At 51.7% G+C, this 23122-nt stretch overlaps 1 long non-coding RNA gene across 1 annotated transcript; it reads left to right on the top strand.

Annotated features, from left to right (window-relative positions):
• Positions 1-15445: 15445 nt before the first annotated feature.
• Positions 15446-20837, top strand: LOC127488307 (uncharacterized). The gene is made up of 3 exons (XR_007915981.2): positions 15446-15819; positions 16620-16778; positions 17827-20837. It is a non-coding gene; the product is annotated as an uncharacterized lncRNA (long non-coding RNA).
• Positions 20838-23122: the final 2285 nt, after the last annotated feature.

The raw sequence follows: 23122 nt of genomic DNA, 5'->3' as shown, positions 1-23122 counted from the left end.
GTCCTGGGCTGATGCTGTCACTCCCTCTTGCCAGGGCCCTGCAGCTCCAGCCGCTGCTGGCACCGGTGTGCCCAGGCACTGCCGACACCCGGGAGCGTCATGGCTGGTGAATGAGCTTCTGGTGCTGTACCGCACACGTACAGTAACTTTCCAAGGCTTCCATGATCTGCACTCCACCGTGGCCCCAAAATACGAAGGGGGTTCCAGAAATAAATAGTTTGTAAGTGTTAAACTTCGCACTGTACAGAAATCCTTCAGAAATGCCGTCTTGCATGGGGCTTGAATCACTGTGTGCACCACGGGACCACACTGTATGCGCTACCCACCCGTTAGTTGCCCAGTAGCTGTCTCTTGGTCATCAGATCCCCCGTCACGGTCTCACAGTGCTTCTGTTCAAGCCACCTTTATTTTACTTAGTAATGGCCCCAAAGTGTAATAGCAGGGATGCTGGCCATTCAGAAGCCACAAAGAACAGCCAGAAGGTGCTTCCTTTTCCTGCAAAGGTGAATGTGCTCAATGTAATGTAATAGTGGAAGATAAACTGTGTGCCAGGGATGGGATTGTGGCATAGTGGGCTAAGCCGCCACGTGCGCCAGCAGCATCTCATATTAGAGTGGCCGCTCAGCTCCCAGCGGCTCCACTTCCAAGCCAGTTCCCGCTGATGCACCTGGGATAGCAGCAGCACAAGTGTGTGGGCCCCTGCAACCCACGTCAGAGACCCACGTGGGGTTCCTGGCTTCTGGCTCTGACCTGGACCAGCTCTGACCTATGTGGCATTTGGGGAGTGAAACATCCACTGATTCTCTGTCTCTCTCTCTCTCTCTGTTCTCCACCTTTCAAATGTATGACTTAACAAAAAATTGTGGGGCCTGTGCCAGTATCCCTTATGGGTGCCGTTTGAGATCCAGCTGCTCCACTCTCTGCTCTGGCCTGGGAAAGCAGCAGAAGATGGCCCAAGTGCTTGGGCCCCTGCACCCACATGGGAGACCAGGAAAGCACCTGGCTCCTGGCTTCGGATCAACCCAGCTCTTACCATTCCTACCATCTGGGGAGTGAACCAACAGATGGAAAATCTCTCTCTGTCTCTCTTCTCTCCGTAACTCTGCCTTTCAAATAAAATAAATAAATCTTTAAAAAATTGTATGCTAACATTGCTAAGATTGATAGTGCAAGAAGATTTTTTTTGTAAGATTTATTTATTTATTTGAAAGGCAGAGTTACAGAGGCAGAGGCAGAGAGAGAGCAAGAGGTCTTCCATCCACTGGTTCACTCCCCAATTGGCCACAATGGCCAGAGCTGCACCGATCCGAAGCCAGGAACCAGGAGCTTCTTCTGGGTCTCCCACGCGGCTACAGGAACCCAAGCACTTGGGCCATCTTCTACTGGTTTCCTAGGCCACAGCAGAGAGCTGGATAGGAAGTGGAGCAGCCGGGATTTGAACCAGTACCCATATGGGATGTTGGCACTGCAGGCGGCGGCTTTACCCTCTACACCAAGTGCCAGCCCTGCAAGCAGATATTTTGAAAGAGTGAAAGATCATATTCACGTAACTTTTATTACAGAATTTGTCCCAAATTTTCCATCTTATTATCAGTGTTGTTAATCTTTTAGTGCCTTTAGACTATAAGTTAAACTTTCTCAGGCATGCATGTGTAGGAAAAACAGAATGCACAGAATTTGCCACCATCTGTGGTTTCCAGGGACCAAGTCTTGGGGGTCTTGGAATGTGTCCCCAGGGGTCAGTCTGGGCTTCCAGGGGCTCTGTGGTGAGGGGGCCTGGCAGATCCTGTCCCCGCAGAGTGCGTGTCCCCACAGAGCTGAAGCTACACGTGCAAAACATTCAGAGGCTTTTTAAAGGAATTCATGTCAAGTAGCTTCGTGCTTGTGGCAGGATTTCTCAGCGGGGCTCCGACGCCCCAGGCTGGAGCAGGAGACACCGAGAGGCCAGCACGGCTGTCAGGCCACTGGCCAGGCGCGGCCGGGTGGAGCCCGCAGCCTGACTTCCTGTCGCCCCTGCTGGCCGGTGCGCGGTCCAGCTGTCGCCGCCGCCGGGCTGGCTGAAGCTTTGATTACAAAGCCGCAGCTCGCAGGCCCGCCGTTCTGTCTGGACATTGCCATCAGGGCCGGAGCCCCAGTCCAGCTCATGCAGGAAATGCTGCAAGATCAGGAGCACCTGACAATGAAAATCCCTTCTGGGATGTTGGTGACAGAACAATCCAGGTTTCAGCACTTTTTTTTCCCCGGGGCTCAGGACCGACATGGAGCCTGACTGGCAGCCAACAGCGCCTCTTCCAAGGCGCACCTGTGCCCTGGGCCAGCAGGGACCTTGGAGAAAGAGCGCCTGGGGCTCACTCGCTGGGGTGCTTTTGTTTTAGCCCTTTTATGGCTCCGTCTTTTGAATAAAAACATCTTTATCAGAGCCGAGGGCTTCCTACCATTGGTATTTATAGCATCCTCTATAGCGAGGATGTCCGAGTGCCTTTTCCGCTGCTGAGAACTAGGGAATCGGTCTTCCCGAAATGCAGATGGCTCAAGACAGCAGTGAAGTAAGGAGGCGAGAACCTCAGGCAGCTGGGAGCCCCTGGGTGTGGCCTGGTCGCCAAGAACAGCACCGTGCCCACCTCAGGTCCCCCATACCTCTGCTGAACCATGGCTTTCCTGCAAGGGCTCCTGGGAGCCCAGCCCCACCCACCACGGCTCCTAACACCTGCTGCTCTCCTGGTTTCTGAGGGCACCTGTCAGCCGTGACCCCTGCCCCTAACACAGGTCACGCTTCCCCCCTGAGTCTGCCTCTCTGGCATGGTCTCAGGACGGCAGCCTGTCCACACATGCACAGCCCCAGGTGTAATACACAGAGGGCCCTTGCCCCAGTGGCCAGCAAGCTTGAGTCGAGGGGCTCCCGGGCCCCAATTCCAAGTGCGATGCAGAACTGGGTCCCCGAGGCGACGATGCAGCCCCTGGCGACCGGGACTGTGGGTTTGCTGTGTCCCAGGAGATGCTTGTCATTCCACTGGGTTTCACTGCATCCATGGGGATCCCGGTGAGACTCGCTCAGAGAATCCTGGATTGCAGCTGACACCAGGCACGCGAGAGAGGCCTCCCTCTGCACGGGGGAGAGCTCCTGAGGCCCAAGCTGAGGGAGAGCCCTTGGCCCCAAGGTGAGAGGCGGATGGAGCAGCCGCCTCCTACCTCTGCAGCCAGCAGGGCGCCCTGCAGCAGGTGGTGGAGGTGTTCAGCAGGGCAGGCGGCCGCACAGCCGTGCAGGGGTCTCGTGACCTGGGCTCAGGTCTCAGGCGGTCCTGACGCACTCCCAAGCCCCGGGGGGAGACAGACGTCTGTCTGTCCCGCTTGCTGGCGTCCACTCCGAAGAGGACCCCAAAGGCAGCCAGGGAGGGCGAGCACGCCGAGGACTTCCTGTGGAGGAAGCAAGGGGATTTGGGAAAGGGCTGGGGACGGGAGCAGGACCAAGTGCCCAAGCAAAGGCCACTGGAGGAAGATGCCGGGGGAGGGGTGCGAGTGTGTGTCCCGCGGGTTAAGGAGCCCGTGCTCCATGCTGCAGTGCCTGGGCTCGGCTCCTGGTTCCGCTCCTGCTTCCTGCCTCCCAGGAAGGCGGACTGCGGCGGGTAGCAGGTACCTGGTAGCAAGTGGCTCCATACCTGGGTCCCTGTGACCCTCCTGGGGGTCCTGGATTGCATTTCCGGCTTCCACCTTTGGCTTGGCCCCATTGCAGTCATTATGGGCATTTGGGGAGTGAACCAGTGGGTGGGAGTTCTCTCCGTCTCTCAAGTGGAGACAAAGGGATGGGGTGGAGAGGTGCGATGAGGGGTCCCGGTGGGGCCCCCAACACCCACGTGTTGCCAAGAGCACAGAAATACGGGAGCAGTGAATCTCAGCCTCTGAGCTGCTGCTCACCCACTTCCTTGCCTAATACTTTTTTATTTATTTGAAAGGCAGAGTTACAGAAAGAGAGGGAGAAACAGAGAGAGAGAGAGAGAGAGAAAGAGAGAGAGAGAGGGATCACCCATCCACTGGTTCACTCCCCAGATGGCTGTAACCACCAGTGCTGGGCCAGGTGGAGACCAGGAGCCAGGAGCTCCATCCAGGTCTCCCACGCAGGTGCAGGAGCCCAGGCACTTGACCACCCTCCACTGCTTTGCCCAGAACATTCGCAGGGAGCCGGATCGGAAGTGAAGCAACCAGGGCTTGAACCTGGGGCCGTATGGCAAGTTGGCATCATTGGAGGTGGCCATATCCACCGTGCCACAGCGCCGGCCCCAGCCTAATAAACCTTGAACCCTTTGCTAAACCTCCACGAACCCCGCTTTTATCACACATAAGATCGTGGCCAGACTATAAACCTCTCCAGCAACAAGCAAACTTAACGAGCGAGACACACATAAAGAATAACAACAAACACGTGGGGGTATTTTTAAGGAAAATGGATGTGATTGCAAGGAAGAAAGTGACATTTTATGGACACATAAAATGCACACGTGAAACATGCAGGCTTGGGCAAATATTGCATTCCTATGTCGCAAAATGACTGCTGTGAAAATATCGATTGTTCCCAAATTACTGTGCGGATTTAATGTAAGTCATTTCAGTGGTCTCATGCTTATTCTCAAGATAGGATTCTGAATTACTAAAAAAAAAAAAAATAGTAAGGCCGGCGCCGCGGCTCACTAGGCTAATCCTCTGCCTAGCGGCGCCGGCACATCGGGTTCTAGTCCCAGTTGGGGCGCCGGATTCTGTCCCGGTTGCCCCTCTTCCAGGCCAGCTCTCTGCTGTGGCCAGGGAGTGCAGTGGAGGATGGCCCAGGTGCTTGGGCCCTGCACCCCATGGGAGACCAGGAAAAGCACCTGGCTCCTGGCTCCTGCCATCGGATCAGCGCGGTGTGCCGGCCGCAGCGCGCTGGCTGCGGCGGCCATTGGAGGGTGAACCAATGGCAAAGGAAGACCTTTCTCTCTGCCTCTCTCTCTCACTGTCCACTCTGCCTGTCAAAAAAAAAAAAAAATAGTGAGGGTTTAAAGTAAGTCACTGGATTAAAAAAGTGACTAGTTTTTTATTATTTATTTTTTAAAGATGTATTTGCTTATGTGAATGTCAGAGTTAGAGAGAGAGAAAGAGAGAGAGAGAGAGAGAGATCCTTCATCCAATGGCTCACTCCCCAAATGGCCGCAACAGCCAGAGCTGAGCTGATCTGAAGTCAGGAGCCAGGAGCTTCTTCCCGGTTTCCCACGTGGGTGCAGGGGTCCAAGCACTTGGGCCGTCTTGCACTGCTTTCCCAGGCCATAAAAGAGAGCTGGATAGGAAGTGGAGCAGCTGGGACTTGAACTGGTGCCCCTATGGGATGCCGGCACTGCAGGCGACGGCTTTACCTGCTATGCCACAGCGTCGGCCCCATATTGTCAGGGGTGGATCTTAAAGCACCGTAAAGCATAAAGAGATTTACTGTGCGACGTGGACCTGCCTGGGGTCTGCCGTGTGCATGGGGGCTCCCTGCTGAGTGTGGCACCAGGCAGGAGGAGCTGGACCCCACTCCAGGGTCCACTGCTGGTGCAGTCCTCACCTGGAAGCAATGGGTTGTGGCCCAGGCTTGGAAACAACGGATGGCACTTGGGTTATCACCATCCTCGGTGTTGGAGGGCAGGAGGGTGGTGGAGCTGAGGAAGCACTGCCCCTTTGGGCCTGGAGGTCCCGTGGGATGCAGTCTGGTGAGTCTGCACCTCTCTAGGCCTCTGATAGTTCTGCTGGGGAGGGGTGCTGTGGCCACAGGGGCAGCGCTGGGAGACCTTGGGGCCCAACAGCTGCGGGTGGGGCCGACGGCAGCTCCTGCACACAGGCACACTAATGGACCCAGCTTTGGGTGGTGGGAGGGGCAGGGGGAGGGGGCAGGAAGCATCTTCCTCCTCTCAGCCTTGCCTCTGCCCCTTTCCAACACTGGAAAGTGAAACAGGGTCCATTCCAGTCTTCAGTGTATGGAATAGGGCTGGCGGGGGGGGGGGGGCTAGTAGGAGAGACGGGCCCTGCTGAGTGTCTGCTCGTCTGTAGGGGGTGTTTGTGCAGCCGAGGCTCTGGAATAAGGCCGTCTGAGCAGGAGGCTGGGGGAGCCGTCACAGTGACGCCCAGGAGACAGAGTGAGGCGGCGCCAGGCAGCACCACCCACCCTGCGCTCCGTGCGTCAGCGCCGCCCGGGGGCTTCTCCAGCCCTCGCTGTCACAATCCTCTCACCACATGGGTGCCTTTAACACCATTCTACTACTCACCATCTTTTAAAATTTTTTTTGAAAAGATTTATTTATTTGAAAGAGTTACACACAGAGAGAAGGAGAGGCAGAGAGAGAGAGAGAGAGAGAGAGGTCGATTTTCTATCCGCTGGTTCACTCCCCAATTGGCCGCAATGATTGGAGCTGCGTCGATCCGAAGCCAGCAACCAGGAGCTTCTTCCAGGTCTCTTACGTGGGTGCAGAGGCCCAAGGAACCTGGGCCATCTTCTACTGCTTTCCCAGGCCATAGCAGAGAGCTGGATTGGAAGAAGAGCAGCTGGGACTAGAACCTGCGCCCATATGGGATGCCAGCACCACAGGCGGCGGCTTTACCCTTCTATGCCACAGCATAGAATAAAATCTTTAAAGATTTATTTATTTGAGAAGCAGAGTTAGAGAGAGAGAGAGAGAGACAGAGAGAGAGAGAGGTCTTCCATCTGCTGGTTCACTCCCCAAATGGCCACAATGGCCGGAGCTGAGCTAGGCTGAAGCCAGGAGCTTTCTCTACATCTCCCTCATGCATGGGGTCCAAACACTTGCATCACCTTCCGCTGCTTTCCCAGGTGCATTAGCAGGGAACTGGATTGGAAGTGGAGCTGTTGGGATTCGAACTCGTGTCCAGATGGGATGCCGGCATCCCAGGCAGCAGCTTTACCTGCTAGATCACAGCGCTGGCCCCTCTTCTCACCACCTGTGCCATCAGGATGACATATCAAGTTGTTGTACTCACTAATTAGCCACAGAACTCTCCAGGGCAACCTCACTGCCAAGTTCCTGCAGGAGTCTTGGGGTGCTATGCACATCTCTGCTGTCCCAGCCCCTCACTCTCCCACCCATTGTGTTGGGGGGATTTATCTGACTCAGACAAGCTGAAATTGCCCCATTATTTAAAACCAGGCAGGCATAAAGCCCTGGGGGCAATGCAAATGTCCACTCGAAAAGGGCTGTGGGGGAAAGCTGACCTCATGGGGATGTGAGCTTGGTATTCAGGAAGGTGATGATTTTGAAGAATGTGGCCACGAGGAAACCTTGTGCTGTAATGGTTAATGCACAACGGAGGAGGAAGCTAATAAGAGGCATCGCCTTGACTATAATTATACAAACAGGACAATCGGTGCATTTAAATGCCGGATTGCAAGCACAGCCAAGGTGGTTACAATAGCTTTGTTTTCATTATGGGATTAGGGGTGAATTTTTTCCCTCTCTCTCCCTCACTATTCTCCAGTTTTTCTGGAATGTGGTTAATATAATAGGAACAATGCTCTCTCTCCCCTTCTGCAGGCATTAAATGAGGTCATGATCATAAAGTGACTTTGCTTTGTTTCTCTCCTCTCTCCGCGTCCCCATTGTGTCCTCATGACCTTGTCCCCACAGAGGATGGGGCTGGGTTTGGAGACCCTGGTTCCCAGAGCGAGGCTGTCTCCAGCTTTCGCCACTGTCCCCTGCTCCCCCTGCCCCCTACCCTGGCTGTGTTGGCCTTGGCCACACATGACCTGCTCCCAGCAGCCTCAGGGATGCAGCGTGGGGAACCTCTGGCACCTGTCGCGAGGCGGCCTCCGTCTCGCTTCTGCCCAGACCGCAGCCCTGTCAGAGGCAGCTTTGCGTGGTGAGGTTTTATTGGGAAAGGAAACGTCTCGAGAGTTCTCTCCAGTTGTGCACGGTCCCAGAGCTCCCTGCTCGCTCTCTCTGACACTCACTCGTGTTTCTAACTAGCCCGGTGGTCCGGCTCTGAGAGCACGGAGCCAGGATTCCTCCCTGAGTTTGGACGTTCTGCACTTGGTCTCCTTTCTTCCGTTTTATTGTGCTTCTGTGACTTTTCTAACCCCTCGTGCAAAGGGAAGAGACTCTTCTGAAAGGTGGGGTGGTAACCAATGAAGGTCTCCCCAAATGGGGCCCCTAGATGAGTGCTGGGGGGAACCACTGGCCTGACAGCTGGGAGCAGAGGGGCCGAGCCATGGAGAGGCCAAGGTTCCGCTCACCCAGAGAACTCCAGATGCTTCTCGTATCTTCTTGCCAGACCCCAGGAGACCCAGAAAACTGTGTCCTAGGCAAACCCTGACCTCCGTGGTGGAAGAGAGTCCCGGAAATGCATCACTGAGCTTCATCACAGCGCAGTGGGCGCTGATGGCTTGGGGAGTCACCGTCCCTCCTAACAACACAGAAGCTGAGGGAGACTGAACCAAGGTGAAGGGCAGTGGCTGAGTCAGGAGTCGCAGGCGTTGGACTGCATGTCCACAGGGCTGCAGGTGCACAGAACAGTCCTACAGAGAGGGGAAACCAGTGACTGCTCCTGTTCTGCGTGGGAGACCCTGGCTGTTAGGGTTTGGTATTTCTTTGGTCCTTTTTTGAGTTTTATATACATACATGTAGAATACAGAATGCAGGGCTGGTGCTGTGGCACACAGTAGGTTAATTCTATGCCTGCAGTCATGGGCATCCCATATGGACGCCGGTTCTAGTCCCGGCTGCCCCTCTTCTGGTCTGGCTCTGCTATGGCCTGGGAAAGCAGTGGAAGATGGCCCAGATGCTTGGGCCCCTGCACCCACGTGGGAGACCAGAAGGAGGCTCCTGGCTCCTGGCTTTGGATCGGCACAGCTCTGGCTGTTGTGGCCCCCTGGGGAGTGAACCAGCGGAGGGAAGACCTCTATCTCCGTCTCTCCTTCTCACTGCTTGTGACTCTACCTCTCAAATAAATAAATAAAAAAAATCTTTTAAAAACGATTACAGAGTGCTATGGTTTGTATAGCTACTGCATGTATATAGACATTTTTGCTCTAAAAGAAATATGTTCCCATTCTACCTTTCCGTGAACTTCCGTGTATGTGTGTGTGCATGCTCACAAGTGTAGTTGCATGAAATTAACGAAAAATGTGTGATGGGTGGAAATATGCTGATTTGAGCAGCTCACCTCCCAGGATTGCGATTTTCTCACCTTCCTCTGCCTCCACGAGAAGGGAAACAGTTCCCAGGCCTCTCCCCTTGCCCCGCCCTTGCGCCCCTGATTTAAATTGCTCCAGGCTGCTGCTGCAGATTGCATCCCACGTGTGATTCCTTGGCCTTGCAGATCCTCCCTCTCTTGGGAGTCACTTTGAAGATTTTTTTGTGGCCCAGAACCCACCCTAGTCCTCCCTGCCCCACCTGCGAAAGGTGGCCAGTCATCTCGGAAAACTGGTTTTTGATAAGGAGTTTAAGACATAACACAGCTCGGGCAAGAAGGCCTCGGGTTGGATGGATGTCTACCGATAAGGAGGACTTAGCCGTCAGCTGCTAAATTAAGGGGCTCTCAAATCATTTGCACGTGGACGGTGGAATTAACAAGGGATGGTGTAAGTTAGGAATCGCTCCTCCACACTGCGGTGCATCGCATTTCGTCGTGTTTTGAAAGCAAATCACACGTGGCCCAGGGTTAGCAAGGAGCATGGTGCCGGCTGCTCTGGGGGCTGCCTGCCCGCAGCTCACACACACACAGGGATTCTGGGGCAGTCTTAAGGGATGCCTGCATCACAGGTGGAGGCTTACCCCGCCGGACCACAACGCCAGCCCGGGGGATTCTGTCTTTTGGGGTCTCTTCTCCTTCTTCCACCTCTTGTTTCCCTCTTCCTCTTTTTCCCCATCTCTCCCCCCTCCCCACCCTGTCTCCCACCATGTCCTTCAAACCTCAGCGTTCACCCAAATGGTGCCTTCGTGTGATGAGGAAGAGTCGGGTTCCAAGAACATTGCTGTTGGACAACTGCATAAAATACATGCAACACAGCCATCCTCCCCTGTCAGTGTGATTTCTTTCTTTTCTTTTCTTTCTTTCTTTCTTTTTTTTTCTTTCTTTCTTTTTTTTTTTTGGACAGGCAGAGTTAGTGAGAGAGAGAGAGACAGAGAGAAAGGTCTTCCTTCTGTTGGTTCACTCCCCAAATGGCAGCTATGGCCAGTGCGTTGCGCTGATCCGAAGCCAGGAGCCAGGTGCTTCTCCTGGTCTCCCATGGGGTGCAGGGCCCAAGCACGTGGGCCATCCTCCACTGCCTTCCCGGGCCACAGCAGAGAGCTGGTGTCAGTGTGATTTCTAAATCCAGTCCTCTCTGTCAGTCCAAATGCACACTTCAGCCCCTGCCCAGTTATACTCCAAAAGCAGTGGTAAATACTACAATGTGTGCTCTGCATTGCCCGCACCCTTACTAACGTGGATTTCTCATCTGAAGATTAATGCTTCTAAAATAGCTTGATTGTTTCATTGTTAAAGCGAAATGAGCTCATTGTTAACAAGCCCCAGAGTTCCGACAGCATGCGGGTGGGCGTTTGTTCAGCTGTGTCTCTGTGACTGTGCGCACAGGTCATGGCCTTTCAAAATTGAGATGGCACCCAAAAAAAAAAATCTGTTCTGTGACCCTGATCTCCTCTTTAAGCTCTGGTGCTGCCCGGGGGGCATCTTTGGGGTGCAGCAGGTGGAGATAGGTGCCACCATTTTTAGGGAGAACACATGGGCTGTTTCCCACGTGTACACAATAGGTGTTGATGGAACCACTCCTGTCCCACATACTGAAGATTTTGTGTCTTCTCTTTTCCCTTTGATCTTCTGCATGGAAGTTTATTGATATTTACATCTCCTCAAACATTCTGTTCTTAGCTTTATTAATTTTCTTTTCTTTTTGAAAACTTGTTTATTTTTTTAAAGATTTATTTATTTATTTGAAGGGAGTTACAGAAAGAACGAGAGTGAGTGAGAAAGAGAGATGAAATCTTCCATCCACTGGTTCAGTCCCCAAATGGTCGCAATGGCTGAAAGTGGGCCGATCCAAAGCCAGGAGCCAGGAGCTTCTTTGGAGTCCCCATGTGAGTGCAGGGCCCAAGGACTTGGGCCATCTTCCACTGCTTTCCCAGGCCATAGCGAGAGCTAGGCCAGAAGTGCAGCAGCTGGGACTAGAACTGGTGTTCATGGGGGATGCCAGAGTCACAGGTGGCAACTTAGTGGCGTATGCCACAATGCTGTTCCTGGTCGTATTAATTTTCTAGCATTGTTTTCCTATTTTATCCATCTCTTCTCCCATCTTTTTTATTCCATTTCTTCTGCTTCCTTTGCATTCCTTTTCCTCTTTTTTTCCTAGCTTCTTTTTTTAGTACTGTGTCTTAAATGATTTTTAAAATTTTATTATTTAAACTGGAAAATCAAACTTGTACATATTTATCGTGAAGAACATGATTTTTTGAAATATTTTTCTAGTTACTTAATGTGAGAGATGGTGTCTCTGATTTGTGACCTTTCTTATTTCATTTTAAAAAGATTTATTTGTGGCCAGCGCAGCGGCTCACTAGGCTAATCCTCCGCCTGTGGCGCCGGCACACCAGGTTCTAGTCCCGGTTGGGGCACCGGCTCTGTCCCGGTTGCCCCTGTTCCAGGCCAGCTCTTTGCTGTGGCCCGGGAGTGCAGTGGAGGATGGCCCAAGTGCTTGGGCCCTGCACCCACATGGGAGACCAGAAGAAGCACCTGGCTCCTGGCTTCGGATAGGCACAGCACGCTGGCTATAGCAGCCATTTGGGGAGTGAACCAACAGAAGGAAGACCTTTCTCTCTCTCTCTCTCTCTCTCTCTCTCACTACCTCTGCCTGTCAAAAAAAAAAAATTATTTGTGGCTGGTGCTGTGGTGTAGTGGGTAAAGCCACTGTCTGCAGTGCCGGCATCCCATATGGGTGCCGGTTTGAGTCCTGGCTGCTCCACTTGCAATCCAGCTCTCTGCTGTGGCTCAGGAAGGCAGTGGAAGATGACCCAAGTGCTTGGGCCCCTGCACCCACGTGGGAGACCCAGAAGAAGCTCCTGGCTTTGGATCAGCATAGTTCCGGCTGATGCGGCCGATTGGGGGTGAACCAGCAGATGGAAGACCTCTCTCTCTCTTTACCTCTCCTCCTCGTTATGTGTAACTCTCACTTTCAAATACATAAACAAAATCTACAAAAAAGATTTATTTATGTATTTGAAAGGCAGAATGATGGGGTTGGGGTTGTGGGGAGAGATTCAGAGGGAGGCAGAGCCAGAGAGATCTTCCATCCACTTATTCACTCCCCAGTGCCTGCAACAGCTGGTGCTGGGCCAGGCTGAAGCCAGGAGCCGGGAACTGCACCTGGGTGTCTCACTGAAGCCATCACCTGACACTTCCCAGGCGCGTTAGAGGAAGCTGGATAGGAAGCAGAGCAGCGGGGATCTAAGCAAGTGTTACAACACCGGCCCCCAACCTTTCTTATTTTTGTAATATAGGCATTTAGCACTGCAAAATGTCCTCAGATTCTGCTTTAGCTGCATTCCGCAATTTTTTTTTTTTTTTGAGAGCTAGCAGATTACTGGATTGGAAGGGAAGCAGCTGGGACTCGAACCAGCGCCTGTATGGGATGCCGGCACTGCAGGCAGCGGCTTTACCCGCTACCCCAGAGCGCCGGCCCTTCTTTTTCTTTCCTTTTGAGAGAGAGCAGGACCAGCTGGCAAGCAGATCAGGTAAGTGTTGACTACTGTTGCCATTGTGTTTTCATTTTAATCACTTCAAAATTCTTCATAATTTACGTTCCGCTTCCTCCCTTGCTCGTGAATCGTTCAGAAGTGTCTTAGCGATCCTTCCACATTGCTGGCTTTGTCTAGTTTGCTGCTTCCCGCTGAAGTAGTTTCCTGCTGTCAGAGAAGACCCATCTGATCGTAGCCCTCGGGTTCACTGAGACTTCGTCTGCAGCAGAGGGCGTGTGATGGATGGTGCGTGTTCCCCACGGCCCTAGGACAGCCAACGGATGCGGCCCTCGCTGGGTAGCAGGTGCTGTCCATCGCAACTGGTTTCCTTCCTACTTATTCTATTAGTTGTGGAGACAGGTGTTTGCGGATCTCAGATTCTGACGGAGCAAATGCTCCTCCCACTTTGTTTTGGTTGGCGTTAGCTCTGTGTGTGTTTTCCCAGTACTTTCCGTCTCTGATTCTTTTTCTTTAACATGTGTTTCTGATGGCTAGCATATGCTTAGGTCTTGCTTTTTTTTTTTCTCCCTTCTTACATCTTTGACTTTTAATTGATGATTTAGACCCCTTGCTTCTCATATGATTATTTGGTATTTGTTTGCTATGTGCCTCATCTGTTGTTGGTTCTCTCTTATTGTTCCTTCTCTCAGGGTAACTGATGTTTTTAAACAACTCACTTCATCTTTGTTAGCATGTGGCCATCTTATGTGATATTTTAGGTCAGTGATTCCTTTAGGATTTGTAGTATAAGTACTTAATTGAGCACAGTGTACTTGCAAGTGATATTATATTGCCTTTTTTTTTTTGATAGGCAGAGTTAGACAGTGAGAGAGAGAGAGAAAGAGAGAGAAAGGTCTTCCTTTCGGTGGTTCACCCCCTAAATGGCCGCTATTGCCGGTGTGCTGCACCAATCCGAAGCCAGGAGCCAGGTGCTTCTTCTGGTCTCCCATTCGGGTGCAGAGGCCCATCCTCCACTGCACTCCCGGGCCACAGCAGAGAGCTGGACTGGAAGAGGGGCAACCGGGACTAGAACCTGGGGTGCCTGCGCCGCAGGTGGAGGATTAGCCTAGTGAGCCACGGCGCCGGCTGATATTACACTGCTTTGCATGCAACCCAAGAGTCTCAGGAGGTTCTACTTCCATCCTTCCATTTCTTTCCTGGCAGCCTCTATGCAGCTACGGCCACAGTTTACTTCTACAAGTACTATGAGTTCCATACTATCTTATTATGTGACATACTCAGTGCTCTTTTTAAGACTATTGAATAATAGGAAACTCTAGTTTTTCCTATATGCTTTCTATTTCTGGAGTTCTTCATTCCTTTGTGTAGATCGAAATTTACATCTGTTGCTGTTTTCCTTCCTCTTGAAAGATATCCTTTGTATTCTCATACTTGCGTCTGCTAGTGATGGGTTCTTGCAGATCTAGTATACTCAAAAATTAATTTTCCCCCATAAGTTTTGAAAACAAAACATATTGGTTAAAAAAATTCTAGACCGAAAGTTTTTTTCCTCCCACACTTTTAAGATGCTATTCTACTGTCGTCTAAGTTGCAGTTTTTGGCAGAAATAAAATCTGCCATCATCCTTATGTTGGTGTTGGTGCGTCTTCTTTTCCCCTGGTGGCTTCCAGAATTTTCTTTGCACATTTTTTGGCAATTTGACAATGAAAACCTCTCATGCAGTTTTTCTTTATGTTTCTTGGAGTTAATAGGGGTTCTTGAATGTCAGTTTATAATTTTTGTAACACTTGGAACGTTTCCAGAAATTATTTCTTCACATATTTTTTGTCTCCTACCTGCTTGCTTTGGAACTCAAAAGCCTTTGGTGTCTGGCGCCGCAGCTCACTAGGCTAATCCTCTGCCTGCAGCGCCGGCACACTGGGTTCTAGTCCCGGTTGGGGTGCCAGATTCTGTCCCGGTTGCCCCTCTTCCAGTCCAGCTCTCTGCTGTGGCCCAAGTCCTAGGGCCCTGTACCGGCATGGGAGACCAGGAAGAAGCACCTGGCTCCTGGCTTCGGATGGGTGCAGTGTGCTGGCTGTAGCGGCCGTTTGAGGGGTGACCCAATGGAAGCAAGACCTTTCTCTCTGTGTCTCCCTCACTGTCTAACTTTGCCTGTCAAAAAAAAAAAAAAAAAAAAAGCCTTTGGTGCTATTCCCGTGGCTCACTAAATGCCCATTTCATTTTTGAAACCTGCCTTTCTCTCTGCGTTTCTCTTTGAATTGCTCCCATTTCCATGTGTCCAGGCGCAATCATCTTTTCTTTTGCAATGTTTAATTTGCCATTCACGGCATCCAGCACATTCTTCATCTCACTCATTGTAGTTTTCATGTCTACAGGTTAAATTTTGTTGGTTTCGTATCTTCCAGGTCTCTAAATATGTTCAATCTTTCTTCTATGTTCTTGAGTATCTGGACATAAGTTGCAACATTATTTTTTAAACATCCTTGTCTGGTCTGTTTCATTTCTTTGCCAGGCTTAGCTAATTGATTTTTTCCCCTCTCACTGTGGGTTGTATCTTCTTACTTCTCTGCATGTCTGATAACATTTTTGTAGGATGCCAGACTTGTGAGTTTTATCTTGCTTGCTGCTGGATATTTTCATGTTACTATAAATACTCTGAGCTTTGTTCTTGGACCCACGGAGGTTACTTAAGATACAAATCCTCTTGTACGAGCACTGAAGATTCACTAGGCTGACTGCTCACTGTCAGTTGTGTCATCATCATGCTTCTAATTAGTTCATTTTTATTTGGTCGATATGTCTTCAACAAGCTACACGGGTCATTCACATTCGATGACTTTCCTCTCTTAGAATGTATTTTTATCACAGCAGACACGTGCCAGGGGGAAGACACAGAACTCTGGAGCCACACATCTCCCCGACATCTCTACCGCTTCCCTGTGTTCTGATTAGGAGCGTTAGCTAATAATCAGATAACGGCTTTCTTGTTAGGATGCAGCTGTGTGGGACAACACTTGACGTTTCTCCTCTCCCTCTCTCAACATGTGAAGATTCTGCATTTTGTTTATGATTTCTTTGTTGGAAAGACCCTGCTGGAACCGAACATGTCCTGCATTTTGTAAGTTTTTCTTCTGGTCTGATCTTTAGGCATCCTCACTATTTTCCAGTTAGGTTTCTGTTTTCTCTCTGCTTTATGTCTGCGATTATCAGTCTCGCCACTTCGCTTTCGTTATTTGCCTACGACTGTCCTTGTCACGCGTTTTGTGTTTCTTCTCTGTGTTCCTGGAGTGAATCTGCCCTGGTCCCTGCTTCTGCCTTTTGCACAGAGCCTGCTTTCCTCTCCTGCCCTATTCACATCTCTCCTCTCTCTATTCTGCTTCCTCCCGTGGTTGGGCTTCATTTAACACTGAACTGTGTGCGCGATCTTAAATACATTTTTTTAAAGATTTTTTTATTTGTTTATTTGACAGGTAGAGTTACAGACAGAGAGAGACAGAGAGAAAGGTCTTTCTTCCATTGGTTCACCCCCCAAAAGGCCGCTACGGCTGGTGCTGTGCCACTCCGAAACCAGGAGCCAGGTGTTTCCTCCTGGTCTCCCATGTGGGTGCAGGGCCCAAGCACTTGGGCCATCCTCCACTGCACTCCCGGACCACAGCAGAGAGCTGGACTGGAAGAGGGGCAACTGGGACAGAATCCAGTGCCCCAGCTGGGACTAGAACCCGGAGTGCCGGCGCTGCAGGCAGAGGATTAGCCTAGTGAGCTGCGGCGCTGGGCCCAGATCTTAAATACATTTGCCTTTGAATAGGGCCAGCTCTGCTTGAATTGGAAAATCAAAATAGTGCAGCAGGGAAAATGTTCTTGATGTTTTGCCTTTTTTTTTTTTTTTTTTTAAATCTTTCCACTGCTTTGTCTCCTTAGGACACGGGATAAAAGACTGCGGCAGACTCTGTTTAGGTCTGTGAAGTGGGAATTATGAATCTATTTCACCTAAGAAACAAACAAGCAGGCCCTTGCTTGCCTAGCAGGTGGACCCCCAAGTGCCTTTGTGGCCCGACCTGCAGAGAAGTGTAAGATGAGGTGAGAAGATTGCGGCCACTCTCGGTGCTTCCAGCCCCTCCGCAGACTCTGGGCTGTGGGCTGAGATCCTCAGAAGTCACCAGGCCATAGTTGCAAGTCAACGCTTTTTTTTGGAAAAGCATTCCACTGTCCCCGGGCACCACCTCTTCTCATTCCAGAAGAACCGTACCACGCACACTCGGGCCCTGCTGCACGGCCAGTTATTACAGACTGTGACTCTGCGGTTGCCAGCAAATTCCTGTAGGGGGTGACTCCGGGGCCCCAGACCGATCCCGCCTGTGCCTCACCGAGGGGCGTCCCCAGGCAGCACCGCCACTGACGTGACCCATCTGTGGCAGGCGTTCTGGGCAAACATTTCCTACGCTGCCGTAGCAGTGGATCCCAAGAGCGGCTTTAATCTGTGGTCTATGCGAGGCCGTGTGGAGACAGGGGCAGCATGTGTGATGCGGGGAGGTCACCACCGCGTCCCCGGTGGGCCTCGTTCCCAGTGCGCTGTGACATGGTACGGAGATTTCACACCCAGGCATGTCAGAGCTCAGGGGTGACAGGCTGATTGGGTGTCACTTGCTAATGTCCCCGGATTCCTTGTGGCTGTGGTATGTGCATGTGAGAGACAGCTCAGACTCCTGCTCGCCCACTCTGCCCGGCTTCCTCATGGGAAGGCAGACGGCGGGTCCAGTCCCTGTCGTCAGCGCCTTTGAGAGCAGTCTTGTAATCGCTTCTCAGCGCGGGCTGGGCCTCCACCCTAGCATTCACAGGCCGCTGTGCCGTCTGGCCCAGTATCCCGTGTCTTTGAAGACAAGAGGAGGGATCCATGAGTTGTTTCCATATGACAGATATGAGAATTACATCAATGAAATTAGGCTTGAATGAGCTAAACAAGCCTCCATGAAAATGGAACAAAACCTGTGTTTTGGGACACAGAGAATATTGAAAAGTGGAGTGTTGTCCAGCTCACTGTTGGGTTAGGGCGTGAGTGGTGGTCACCACCCTCCCCCACCCCAAAGGCTATGGGTGCTCTGTCACTCACATTCTGTCTCCCACGCAGGTGCGGGGCCCAAGCACTTGGGCCTTCTTCTACTGCTTTCCCAGGCCACAGCAGAGAGCTGGATCAGAAGAGGAGCAGCAGCCAGGACTCGAACCGGCGCCCATATGGAATGCTGGTGCCACAGGCAGAGGCTTAACCTACTATGTCATCGCGCTGGCCCCAGTACATTAAATTTAATGCAGGCATAACTGAAGGCATGTAGATTGACTAGAAGTTTCTTGCAGTTGAAGGATAGTGTTCTGGCCTACAGGAATGGCAGTGGGCACGAGAGCAGTGGACAACTTTCAGAGAATTGGAGGCTACAGAACTAGTGACTGGCAGAAATGGGTAGATGGTGAGGGAGAGTGAGAGACAAGGGTGCGACCCAATTGCTGACTTGGGGGCGGGGCAGAGGCAGAGAAGTAGGTGGATGTGGAGAGATCTGTTCTGCTTTCTCCTCCAGGCTGGTTGGATCCAAGTGGAAATGTTGAGTAAGTCTGAGCTTAGGACGGAATCTGGGTAAAGCATCTAATTGGAGAGTAATTTTCTTTCTTTTTGCTTTACTGCTCTTTGGAAGTACTGGAGACTAATTTTTGTATGTGATGGTAAGGCAGTTCACACATTTTCTTTTCTAAAGATTTATTTTATTTATTTGAAAGACAGAGTTACAGAGAGGGGTAGAGCCAGAGAGAGGTCTTCCATCCGCTGGTTCATTCCCCAGATGGCCACAACTGCAGGAGCTGTGCTGATCTGAAGACAGGAGCCAGGAGCTTCTTCCAGGTCTCCCACGTGGGTGCAGGGGCCAAGCACTTGGGCCATCTTCTACTGCTATCCCAGGCCATAGCAGAGAGCTGGATCAGAAGAGGAGCAGCTGGGTCTAGAACTGGTGCCCATATGGGATGCCAGGGTTTCAGGCCAGGGCTTTAACCTGCAACGCCACAGTGCCGGCCCTAATCCACACATTTTCAAGAGATAACCAAGGAAGAATGAATCTGGAGAGAAGGGGATATTCTAAAGATACTGGAGGTCAGCAACAAGCATGAGTAGATGGACACGGGAGGTAACAGAAAGAGGAAGGAAACCCAGCAGACTGTGGGGCTGGGAAGACAGAGGGTGCCTGGATGAGAGGGGCGGGGTCTCTTCTATCGAGTGCTACTGAGATGTAAGGCAAGACTTCTGCTGAGCTCTTAATTGATGACTTCAATTCTTTTTGGGCAGCAGGGGAGAAAGTTTTCGGATGAGAGTGAGTTTCAAGAGATTTGAGGACAGAGTTTCCGGGCAGGTTTCCAGCATGATGTAGGAGGCAGGGTGAGCTAATCTATGCAATGCATTTTTGTATGATGCCTGGCAGGGATTAAGTACACAGTCCATGCTGCCAGCTACGATAATGGTACCGAATTGTTTAGCGCTGTGGTTTCTCTCTCACAGTGATTAGCACCCGGGATGCCAGCACAAGACAGCTACAGGATGCATGCATTCTGAGGGGGATTTTGTGGAGAAGCAAGAGAGAGGAACTAGAGAATTGTGGAAGTTGGCGAGTGTGATAGATGTATTGTTCCGTGAAATCTTTACTGGATTGAAACATTGAATTAAAAAAATACAAGGACAACAGAGGGCGAGTGGGAGCTCGGAGGATGAGTGGGAGCTGCCAGACAAAGAGATAGTAGGGGGTTCTTGGGCCAGAAGGTCTCGATGGTGTTAAGGCGCTGGTGTGGTGGGAGTGCTGGAGTGAGGGAAGTACGGGAGGCTGAGGGGTGGGAAGTGAATGAGCAGCCATCCCCAGTGGCAGTCCTCGGGGACGCCAGGGAAGGTCCCTGGCAGTGAGCTGACCCAGGACCGAGAACCCAAGGGGTAGGACCTGAACGTTGCATAGTCACTCAGGATGGCAATAGCACTCGGGGGAGAGGGGAGTAACCAGGAAGCTGGCAGTGACAGATATATTGTTCAGGCCATAGTTGGGAATGGGTGATATGTCTGAGACTGGTTTATCAGTCAGGGTTCTCCCGAGAAATAGAACTAATAGGATTAACCATCAGCTGTCTGTCTGTCTGTCTGTCTATCTATCATATCTATCTCTATCTATTTATCTATATTTATATATATATATATTTTGACAGGCAGAGTTAGATAGTGTGAGAGAGAGACAGAGAGAAAGGTCTTCCTTCTGTTGGTTCACCCCCAAAATGGCCACTATGGCTGGTGTGCTGTGCTGATCCGAAGCCAGGAGCCAGGTGCTTCTCCTGGTCTCCCATGGGGTGCAGGGACCAAGCACTTGGGCCATCCTCCACTGTGCTCCTGGGCCACAGCAGAGAGCTGGACTGGAAGAGGAGCAGCTGGGACAGAACCGGTGCCCTGAATGGGACTAGAACCTGGAGTACCGGCGCCGCAGGCGGAGGATTAGCCTAGTGAGCCGCGGCGCCAGCCTATCTATCTTTTGCAACTTTTGCAACTGATCAAGGTATCTGGGTATAACCCCTGTAGATGTTTAATGCAAAAGTCCAGTTGGATGCCCCAAGAGACATACCAGCCAATCACTTGGGTTCTACATGCAACTCCTCCTTGGATCCACTGTATAGGAAAACTCTACTAGGGACAGGATTCGCCACTCCTATCAACGTCTCCTCTGTTTGCCAGCTGGCCGTTTTGCGCCAGGGTGTCTGGGTGAGAATTGCAGTGTGTGGACTCTGTTATGTTCACTTGGATGGAAGCTTCCTGACTACCACCCAGCCACCCCTGGACCAGGACTTCTGATCTGACGGTGAGCACAGACGCCCTGGGGGCAGGGGCTGTCACTGAAGGAGGTGGTGACAGAGGCCAGTCTCTCCTCCACACCAACCTTTTGCAGGTGTTCAACGTGTGTTTTTGTATTTGTTTTAACTTTATGATGGTGTGAAAGCAATACACATCCAGTAGAAACTGTGCTTTCAATTTCGATGTGTCCCCTGCCATATGCTGTCATCCGTTTTCATGGCACTGGGCAGGGGCAGTGAGTGGGTGCAGCTCCCAGTGGTCCCAAGAGAGTGCCCCTTAAACTCTGCAGTGTGCTGTGTCACTGTTAACGAAATCCAGTTCTTGCCAATAGTCCCAATTCAGAAAAACAAAGGGACAAGTTCTGAGGATGAGGGAAAGAAGCAGCTTATTAACCCACTGGTGGGTGAGGAGGCTGGCAGCCTGCCGTCTCAGGAAGCAGGGAGTGTGGTCTGGGCTTTGAAACTGTGCAGAAGGGAGGCTGGGCTGGCTGAGGTCATAACTGACAGCAGGTCAGCGGTTGAGGCTGTGGTCTGATAACAGATAATGTTTTATCAATGTTAGACATCAGTGCAGTTTCTTGAGAAACTTGCGGATGGCTTGATTTTATCCTGGGGAGGGCATAATAGGATGTTCTGTAAGACTGAGCAGCTAAAAAAATGCTCTTTGGCGGGGATCTGACAGAGGTGAATTACGTGTCAGGCGATTTCAGGGTTTCATTAACCAAGATGACGCCCACTGAACCCAGAGCCAGTGCTGATCCCTGCCCTTGGTTAGCCTCACCCCTTGACACTCTGTTACAATGAATTCCCTCCTCTGGCCATGCCGACCAGATGGCTCTGCGACTTCAGCGGGCTTCCCGAGGCCAGACTCTGAAAGTCACAAGCAGGCAGCATGTACTTGTCAACTGGAGTCCTGTAATCTGTCAAGCTCAGGAGTTTGCTTTAGTTCCTCCGCATGGGAGGAGGAAAAGGAAGATGCGTCTGGTGCTAATGGGGACGTGCCACTCAGCTAGGATGACCAGTAAGTGTGCTGGATTACATGCATTTTCAATTTCAGGTATTTTTCAGCTGGGTGGCCCCAAGGTAATCCAAGGGGCATCTGCACTCACTTGCTCTGAGGATCCCAACCTGTCAGCAGTGCCATCGTCCCTCCAGGAATCAGGACTTACAGATGACCTTGATCACCTGCAGAGGCTGCGGGCAGCTCCGTCCACGGGAGGAGGGGATTTTCCTTTACCCGTGAGTGTCGCTTGTTAGCACCGACACATGGGACCAACTCCTGTGTGGCCCAGTCCTTCTGCCCTCTGGCAGGGGGTTCCTGAGAAGCCCCTTGAGTGCAGAGATGTGACCCAGGGAGAAGTCCCAGTGCAACAGGTGTGGTGATGCAGGAGATTGGCCCACCTGTGCATGGCATTTTCTGCTCTTCCTGGGTTTGCCAGATCTTGAGCCCGGCAGTTCCTTTGTACAGAAGTCTGCTTCCCACGCAGCTCCTGACACATGGGGCATCCGATGGCATCCGGCCCCAGACACATGGTGACTTGGGCCCTCCCAGCTGGTTGCCCAAGGCCCAGTGACTTGTCTGGAGCTGCATATAGTGAGTGGTTCTCTGCCCCCAGAGCCGTGGCCCTGCTCAGGCCTCTAGGGCTCTGTGGCTGGGCTCTGCTAGGATGGTTTTCTGTAGACCCTGTGCAGAGGCCACTTCAACCAGCTCCTGCATTTCCAGGGCAGCAGGGCAGGAAGTGCCCCACCTTATAGCATAAAGCACCTACTGTGTGCATGACTCTGTGGGAGGCTGACCACCCCAGGTGCTGCAAAGCAAGAGAGGGGTTGTAGAAAGGCACTAAGGGCTGTAAAAGGCATCGTACACACACACACACACACACACACACCCCAGCAGCCCATCAACATCCACACAGCCACACTCACACGAGGACACACAGCCTAGATAGAGCACAGAGCACTCTCACAGCTATTCCGTGTGCTGCCCACATTTCCCATTCTCCCTTGCAGTTCTGCCCAGTGGATTGTGAGTGGCAGTGACCAGTGATGAGCAGGTGAGAGTCCGTGTGTGCCTTCTCTGTCTATGCTGCTTGGACCTTGGAGGCCATGGTCCTAGGTCACCCAGAGCAGGGTGAAGTGGGTTTCCTAAACCATGTTAGATACTGGGTGGAAAAGAAGGCTTGATGCATTGGGTGATATTGGGGTCAGTCATGGAGCTAGTGTCCATCACCCTGAGACATTTACCTGTAGCCCCAAAAGGCCGAGTCCTTGAATGGACTGTAGGCAGAGGACAGAGAAATGGCCGATGGTTGCAAGAGTGGGCAGTTCAGATAGGCTTAGTAAGTATTGTGCCTGTTGAGACGCACCCCGGAGGGCCTGTGATAGTAAGCTGTGTGGTACCTGTCCAGCCTGCAGGTAGAGGAGCTACGTTTCCACCCCTGCCAAGCTGTATGGCATTTTGGGAACTTCTAGGCTTTCTCCATTTGCTTCTGTGCCTAATGTCACTTGCCAGTCCAGATGCTGAGAAGGCTGGATGTGACTTCTTGGAAGGAGATAGGGAGGGATGT

This window comes from Oryctolagus cuniculus, chromosome 15, assembly GCF_964237555.1.
Source record: "Oryctolagus cuniculus chromosome 15, mOryCun1.1, whole genome shotgun sequence".
NCBI classification, from domain to species: domain Eukaryota; kingdom Metazoa; phylum Chordata; class Mammalia; order Lagomorpha; family Leporidae; genus Oryctolagus; species Oryctolagus cuniculus.
Note: the sequence above shows the minus strand (reverse complement) of the source record. Positions and strands in the feature narration are given on the sequence as shown.